This window comes from Carya illinoinensis, chromosome 4 (genome assembly GCF_018687715.1).
Source record: "Carya illinoinensis cultivar Pawnee chromosome 4, C.illinoinensisPawnee_v1, whole genome shotgun sequence".
Lineage (NCBI taxonomy): Eukaryota > Viridiplantae > Streptophyta > Magnoliopsida > Fagales > Juglandaceae > Carya > Carya illinoinensis.
Window position 1 is genome coordinate 24,346,988 of NC_056755.1, and position 8,417 is coordinate 24,355,404.

General features: G+C 37.1%; 1 non-coding gene across 1 annotated transcript; it reads right to left on the minus strand.

The window, feature by feature from the left end:
* Nucleotides 1-7,962: 7,962 nt before the first annotated feature.
* On the minus strand, nt 7,963-8,070 carry LOC122308595. The gene has a single exon (XR_006242115.1). It is a non-coding gene; the product is annotated as a small nucleolar RNA R71 (small nucleolar RNA).
* Between the last annotated feature and the right edge of the window lie 347 nt (nt 8,071-8,417).

Genomic DNA, 8,417 nt, shown 5'->3' on the forward strand with positions numbered 1-8,417 from the left:
CGAATTTGGCCACCTTGGCAATGCTTCTTGAAGAAGCTTCCATCCCCACATGGCAGGTCATCCACTGCCCTTGGCTGCACCCAATAGTGCCTTGATGTGAAGGAGAAATCCATCTCATCAACCTCCATACCACATAGCTTCAGTAGGTAGTCCTTGCCCCTCAGTATTCTCCACTTTATGTCACATAGCTCCAATCAAGGGTCATTCAAGCCCATATCTCCCCCCTCTAGAAGTCTAAAGTCATGCAAGACAGATTTCACTCCCTTTCATCAGTGAACTCAATTACTGCCAACTTCACTTTCTTCTCCTTTGAATAGTTATGACAATCAAAGATCAACTCTATTTTCTTCTCCCACTCTAAATAAGCTTCAGGGTCAATTCTACCATGGAAAGATGGTATTTTCATTTTGATGCTCTCAAGGTCCCTATCTACTCCATCACGACCCCGTGGGTTTGCCCTAAATCCTCTTCCACGCCTGACTCCTCTATGCCTACCCATCCCAACTTCAGAAATTAGGTCTTCCTCATCCTCACCATCTCCTTCATCTTCATACTCATGTTCTCTTCTAGGTTCACAGCTCCTCCTATCTCTCCCACCATGTAAATTTTTAATTACTTCATCTTGTTGACCCATCCTATCTCTCACTTCCCCTAACATCATGTTCAATCGTTCAAACCGTTGTTGCATTGCCCTGCAACATAAAGGAGTTATCTGCCATGGTGATGAGTCACTTTTATGAGACATCGTACGCGCTGCACAAAAAAACTGTTAGTGGAAAAGACCTCACATGCTCCCTTACGTGTTTACACTCGAATAATAGCACTCCACTCGTGTTTCACTCTTAATTGGCTTTTTTCTGATAATGATCTCACACTCTCTTGCCTTTTACCTGAAGAGTTTTCCCACTCAAGTTCTTTCAGAACTAATTGAACCAAATCAAGACAATACGATCCTGTCTTATTCCAACTAGTAATTAGGTCCAAGAAACTCTTAACAAGAGAAAATATGGAAAGAATAAAATGACACAAAGTTTGTAAGGCCCATATAAAAAACTGGAGAAAGAATTAAAAAGGGAATAAAGTTCAGAACATGGTTTTTAGATGACTAATTACTTGTAAGTTGATTAATGCCCTTCACTCTAGTTAGAAGCTCAACCATGGCGAGATGAAAACCTGTGGGGCATGTGATCCTTTGTCGGCTTGAGGGAAAACGATGGTATGTTGTATGGTGTATGTGGGTTACAATTGGAACAATGATAAAAAAGACAGGTTTCTTCGGGCCAATCCATCCAATGCTACAAATGAGCTATGTGGGTTAATTTTGGATGGATTTGATGAGATTTCCCCTTGAGAAAATGGTGTAAAGGGCGTGGGCTTTGGGCCGATTAGTTGCAATGCACATGGAGGTGCGCCTAGGTGGCGATTGGCTGTGACTTGTCCGTTCCATTGACGTTCCTTTTGTTGAAATGTGTTGTTGGATCAAGTCTAATTGTCAAATTCACTCTAGGAAGGATGAAGAATAACAATTAAATTTGTAAGGCCCATTTAAAAAAGGTGAGATAGAATTCAAAAGGGAAATTATGTTCAAAACAAGGTTTTGTGATGACTAATCGCTTGTGAGTTGATTAATGCCCTTAACTTTATTCAGAAGCCTAACAATGGTGGAATGAGAATCCAAGGGCTGTGTGGCACATCCTAGGCTCTAGGAAAACCAATGGTTTGGCGTATGTGCGCTACAATTCATGAAAAGACGAGTTTCTTCGAGCCAATTCGTCCAATGCTTGAAATGAACTAGGAGTCTTAGTGAGGGACGGATGTGATGAGATTTCCCTTGAGAAAATGGTTTAATAGGCGTGGTGATGGGCCCCAAGGTGGACCAAGTCGTAAAGATCCTTTGCAAGTTTCAGAATGGGCAATTACAAGATTAAGAGCTAGGAAGATGAAGAAAGCTATGCAAGGATTGGTGAAATCCACTTGAGACGTGTTTAGCAAGAGTCCAACATTCAAGATGGGCTTGAGAGGAGGAGATCTAGTTTTCATCCACGTGATACACTACAAAAGACACGACTTGGGCTTATTGTTATTGAAGGCTTTGGACTTATTTATTTAATTAAAAGAGCTTACTTTATTAGTTTAGAATAAGTGGGCTTGAGGATGTCAGCCCACACATGTCTTATTTCTAATGAACTAGGGTTTTTGGGAAGGCCTTGTATTTTGGCCAATGGCATATTTGGAAAGTTATTATTTAAAGTAAACTAGGGTTTTAGAAGTACTGTAGCCCAGGCACTGTTCATGCTACAGTACCGCAGCTCACTTAGGGTTTTGGAGATTTTACTTAAACCACTTGTAGCCTCATTTGAGAGCGTAAGACATTTTTTATTGAATTTTCATTGTGAGTGAGTTTTCTCCTCTTGTTCTTAATTGAACTCTTGAACTTATCAAAGGTAAATAACAACCTTTGTGGTGTTCCTCCTTGTAATTTGGGTTCTTGAGTCGGGATTTCATTGGGTCTAGATCTTAATATAATCTAGGCTCTTGAAACGAGTTCTCAACGGGTCTAGATTCTCCATCCATAGACTTGAGTTTGGCGTTCTTGGGTTTGTTTTGTAATATTGTTGTTGGGTCTCAAAGCGAGTCCATTGGGGTTCACATCATTTGGTATTCAGAGCAAGGTTTCCAATCAGGTCTGATTCTATCTTTTTATTTATTGTACTGTTAATTCTAGGGCTTCAAGGTTCTAGGATTGGATAAAAAAAAAAATAAGCACAAAATGTCGTTTTTCATAGGGCTGCCAACATTTGCACCATCTAGGGTTTGAAATTTCTAAGGTTTCATTGATTTCCTTCTATTTCCTTGTCAATTTGTATGTGTTTGAATTCAATTGTTTGATTATCACAGTTGAATATTCCTATTTGTGGTTGCATTGTTGAGAAAAGAAAAGAAAAAAAAAAGGAAAGGAAAAGGAGGAAAAGAAAAGAAAAGAAAAGAAAGGAAAAAAAATTGGAAAAAGAAAAGGAAAAAAAAGATCGAAAAAAAAAAAGAAGAGCAAGAAAAGGATTTTGGGTATAGGTTGTTTGAAATACTTTGCTATATGAAATTGAGTGACTTGGCACTGATTGAGCGTTATCTTTAAAGGGCCTGAATAAATCTATCTAGTTGGTATCTTGTCTTATAGTTACCCTTCCATTCCAATAATTTCCTTAATTCCCTTGTCGTTTTATTCCTTCCGTGTTTCTCTTGTTCTTGTTTCTAGGACCTAATTATTAGTTGGGACAAAATAAGGTTATATTGTCTTGATTTAGTTCAATTAGTTTTGATAGAACTTGAGTGGGAAAACTCTTGAGGTAAAAGGCAAGAGAGTGTGAGATCATTATCGGGAAAAAGCCAGTTAAGAGTGAAACACGAGTGGAGTGCCATTATTTGAGTGTAAACACGTGAGGAAGAGCCTGTGAGGTCTTTTTCCACTAACATTCCTTTTGGTGCAGCACATACGATGTCTAATTAAAGTGACTCATAATCAAAGGGGATGTCAGACAATTCAGTCTTTTTGTTGCAGTCCATGCAACAAAAGTTTGAAATGTTAAATTTGAAGTTAGGGAAAGTGAGGGATAAGATGGAACAACAAGGTGCATTGATTAGAAATTTGCAAAGTGGGAGAGATATGAGGACACGTGAGCCTAATATTGAGAATAAGTACAATAAGAATGAAGAGTATGACGAGTCTCTTGTTGTTAGGTGTGCTCCCAATATAGAATTTAAGATGGATGGTATAGAGCAGTAAAGAGAGAACATTTTTCATACTAGATGCCACATCAACAACAAGGTATGTAGTATGATTATTGATGGAGGGAGTTATACTAATGTTGCTAGCACTATTTTAGTTGAGAAATTGAATTTACCTCCTTTGAAACACCCTAGACCATACAAGTTGCAGTGGTTGAATGATTGTGGGGAGGTTAGGATAAATAAGCAAGTGATAGTTTCTTTTTCAATTGGGAGGTACAAGGATGAGGTACTTTGTGATGTTGTGCCTATGCATGCTGGCCATATTTTGTTGGAGAGGCCATGACAGTGTGATAGGAGAGTGATTTATGATGGGTTTAGAAACATGTACAGTTTTGAAAAGGATGGAAAAAGAATGAAACTTGCTCCTTTAACTCCAACACAGGTCCATGAGGACCAACTGAAGTTGAAAAGTGAGGTTGATCAAAAAAGAAAGAGAGAAAGTGAGATTGATAAAAAAGTAGAGAGTAAAAGTGAGGTTGAGCGAAAAAGAAAGAGTGAAAGTGAGATTGAAGAAGAAAGAAATAATGAAACCTCAAGAAAAAGAGAGTGTGAGTTGAAAAATAATTGTGCGGCTGAGAGTTCAAAAAAAGATGTTGAAAAAAAGAGTGAAAAAAAAAGAGAGTAAAAAGAAAAATGAGAGTGAAAAGAAAAGTAGGAGTGAAGAAAGTGAGAGAAAAATAAAGAGAGAAGTGAGTTTTTATCCTAAGGCGAATTTTACTATTAATGGACTAAATGAATCTTTGCCTAGTATTGTTATCTCTTTGTTGTAGGGATATAAGGTCATGATTCCTAGCGGTTTGTTTAGTGGATTACCACCTATTAGACAAATAGAGAAATACATTGATCTTGTGCCAGGTGCGACAATCCCTACCCGACCTTTCTTTGAAGAACATAAGTCCTTGACGCACTTGAAAGGACAAGGTAAGTTGAATAGAATTTATGCCAAAGAGACCTTTCCTCATATAATTCAGTACATACATGATAAGAAAAATTTTGTGTTCGATGCTTTAGCAAGAAGGTATGTCCTTGTCATCATTTTAGATACAAAATTATTAAGACTTGAATATGATAAGAAATTGTATGTTATTGATGATGGCTTGGCTAGTGCGTATAGAGTATGTGAGAAAACATTGTTTGGTAAGTTCTATAGACTAGATTGGTACTTGTTTAGAGAGAAAAGACTTTGTGTGCCTACTAGTCTTATGCGTGAGTTGCTTGTGCATGGATGTGGTCTGTTGGGAAATTTTGATATAAAGAGGACTTTAAACGTGTTGCATGACCATTGGTGGGAGTACTTCTTGCCATTCATTAAGTTTGCATATGGTTGAAGTGGTCACTTTGGTATAAAGAATATTTTAGGCATATTGCATGAACAATGGTGGGAGTATTGTTTCTCAGTCATTGAGTTTGCATATAGTTGGAGTATTCACTTTGGTATAAAGAAGAGTTTAGGCGTACTGCATGAACACTTTTGGGAGTATGGTTTACCATTCATTGAGGTCGCATATAATTTGAGTGATCATTTTGGTGTAAGGAAGACTTTAGATGTGTTTCATGAACGTTTGTACGAGTATCATTTTCCATTCATTGAATTGTTACATGAATGTTTGCGAGAGTATCATTTGTCATTATTAGAGCTTTCATATAATAAGACCATGCATACTACTATTTCTCATTCATCTTTTGAAGTTTTTCTTGGCTTTAATCCACTTATTCCTTTTGATTTAATGCCTTTACCTGTTGATGACAAAAGTAGCTTGGATGGACATTTTCAAATTCTTGATACAATTAATGATACTTCATATCTAGTGGATCTTCCAGGTGAGTGTTTGCAATTTTCAATGTTACTGATCTTTTTCCCTTTCCTCCAGATGGGGATTCGAGGACGAATCATTTTGAGGAGAGGGGGAATGATGGGCCCCAAGGTTGACCAAGTCATAAAGATCCTTTGCAAGTTTCAGAATGGGAAATTACAAGATCAAGAGCTAGGAAGATGAAGAAAGCTATGCAAGGATTGGTGAAATCCACTTCAGACGTGTTTAGCAAGAGCCCAACATTCAAGACGGGCTTGAGAGGAGGAGATCTATTTTTCATCCACGTGATACACTACAAAAGACACGACTTGGGCTTATTGTTATTGAAGGCTTTGGACTTGATGAGTGTGTGAAAGTGTACTCTATATACCATATTATTGGACTAAAATGCTAAAATGTGAATAGAAATCATAGGAATTCATGTGTATTCTTAAATTGAATTTCTATTTACGTTGGGATACTCCTAAGCAGTTGTTTTATGTCTAATTTTAGAGTTTATAAAAGAGCAAGTCAAGCCCAGTCAAATTCAAATGAGGACATTCATGGGGTTTCAGAGCAATTTGGAAGAAAAGGAAAAGAAAAAAAATCACAAAATGAAACCACAAGAAGTCCAAGTCCGAAATTCGCTAGGAGATAGTCTGGACATACTTTAGTCTTTTGACTGTATCTTTTTACTCATATATCGGATTGATGCGATTCTTGATTCATTGGAAATCTATCTTAAAGGGCTATAACTTTGTCTCTAATAAGGATTTCTAAATTTGAACTCCTAAAGGCTGTACGTGGCTGCTAAGATAAGTCCTAAAATTTAGGGGATTTTTTTATGCGGAAATCAAGAGGACATTAGGGTTTCTTTCTTACCCTATATAAGCATATCATTAGCATGAAATGGAGAGGAGGAAGAGGCACAAGAGGCAGATCTGAAGAGAGGAGAAAATTACTTTCATGGCCACCGTTCGCTTCAGTTTTCTCTGGAGATTTTTGTTGTCCATTATATTTATAGGTAACTAAATTCTCAAGTAGGGTTAGGGATGAACTTGCACATTAGATGGTATTTCTAATTTATTGTTAATTCATGTATTTGATTTTCAATTGCTAAAACTCTTTTGTTTTATCATTCTCAATTCATCGTTGATGTTTTCTTCTCCAAATAATCATAGAATTTATTGTGTTTATGGATTCAGTCATGTTTTTTCTATTGAATGGATTAGTTCTTTGATTATGTTTGGATCAATTATTTATCTATATTGATTTAGTTTTTTGCTGCAATATCACTTCTTGAGTATATTGTCGTTATTGGATTTTATCAATAGGGGTAGTAATTCACGTTTTTTAAAAGTGGTGAATGTTTTTTCAAAGGGTTACATTTGATTTAAGTCTGGTTTATAAATCTATACCTTCCAATTGAGAATTGCGGGAATTGAGTTTCTAATTGAGTTATCCAATGATTAAGAATAATTAAAATACCAGATTTGTGCAAGGCATTCCCGACGCTCTACTGTTTGTCAAATTTGAGTACTTTTTCTGTTAATCACTTTGCTTCACTTGAATTTACATTTAAAATTAATCTTTGTTCTCTATTACTTATTTAATATTTTTCCTTTAGTTTCTTTGTTCCTTTTGCTATTCTTTTAATTTTTCTCCCTGTGGAATCGACACCCCAAAGCTATGCTACAACTACCGCGTTATTCTTTGGGCGTAATCAAATTTTGGTGCCGTTTCCGGGGAGACGGTAGAAGAATTGTGAGATAGTTTTTCCTTTCAACAGTTTGTAAAGGCGGTAACTTCGTTCCCTATTTTAGCTTACTGCATTTTTTTTTATTTTCTTTTTCTTTTTGTAGTTTTTTTTAGTGTTGGGTTTTTCCCTACCTTGCATGCACAGGTATAGAGACGCCTTGGGTCGGTTTGCTTGTAGACCTGTGTTAGAGTCAGAGTTTAATTTTTCTGATCATTTGTTCGATAATTCTTCTAATTCTGAGAAAATGAGTGAACACGAAGATCAACCCACTAGGACCCTTCAGGATTACCTCCACCCTACACGTACAGCCACACCATCATGCATCATGTTTCCAGCTAATATTCGCCAATTGAATTTTAAAACAGGGATGATACAGTTACTCCCTACTTTTCATGGCTTGGAAAATGAAAATCCATATGTGCACATTAGGGAGTTTGAGGAAGTAGTTGCGACTTTTCATAGTCAAAATGCAACTAATGACATTGTGAGACTTAACTTCTTTCCTTTCTCTTTGAAAGATAGAGCTAAGAGTTGGCTATACTCATTGAGACCACGATCTATTGGGTCATGGAATGAGATGACTCAGGTCTTCTTTAATAAATACTTTCCCCAACATAAGATCAATGCTTTAAAAAGGCAAATCTCCACCTTTGTACAAAAGGATAGTGAGACTTTGTATCAGTCTTGGGAGAGATTTAAGGAGCTATTAAGTATGTGTCCTCACCATGGATATGAGAATTGGCGCTTAGTGAGCTATTTTTATGAGGGACTTACACCTAGAGAGCGTCAATTTGTGGAGATGATGTGTAATGGTGAGTTCTTATAGAAAGATCCTGATGAGGCCATAGAATACCTCGATGAGCTTGCTGAAAAAGCTCACACTTGGACTGGACCTAGTGCTACTGAGAGCACAAATAGGTCACGACCTGCAGGAAACCTAAATGGTGGTGGAATTTACCATCTCAGGGAAGAAGATAACCTAAAAGCTAAGGTTGAGATGCTCACTAGAGAGATAGAGGCATTGAAGACTAAGGACTTAAAGCCAACACACGTGGCTAATCATGCAGAGTCTTTTGGAC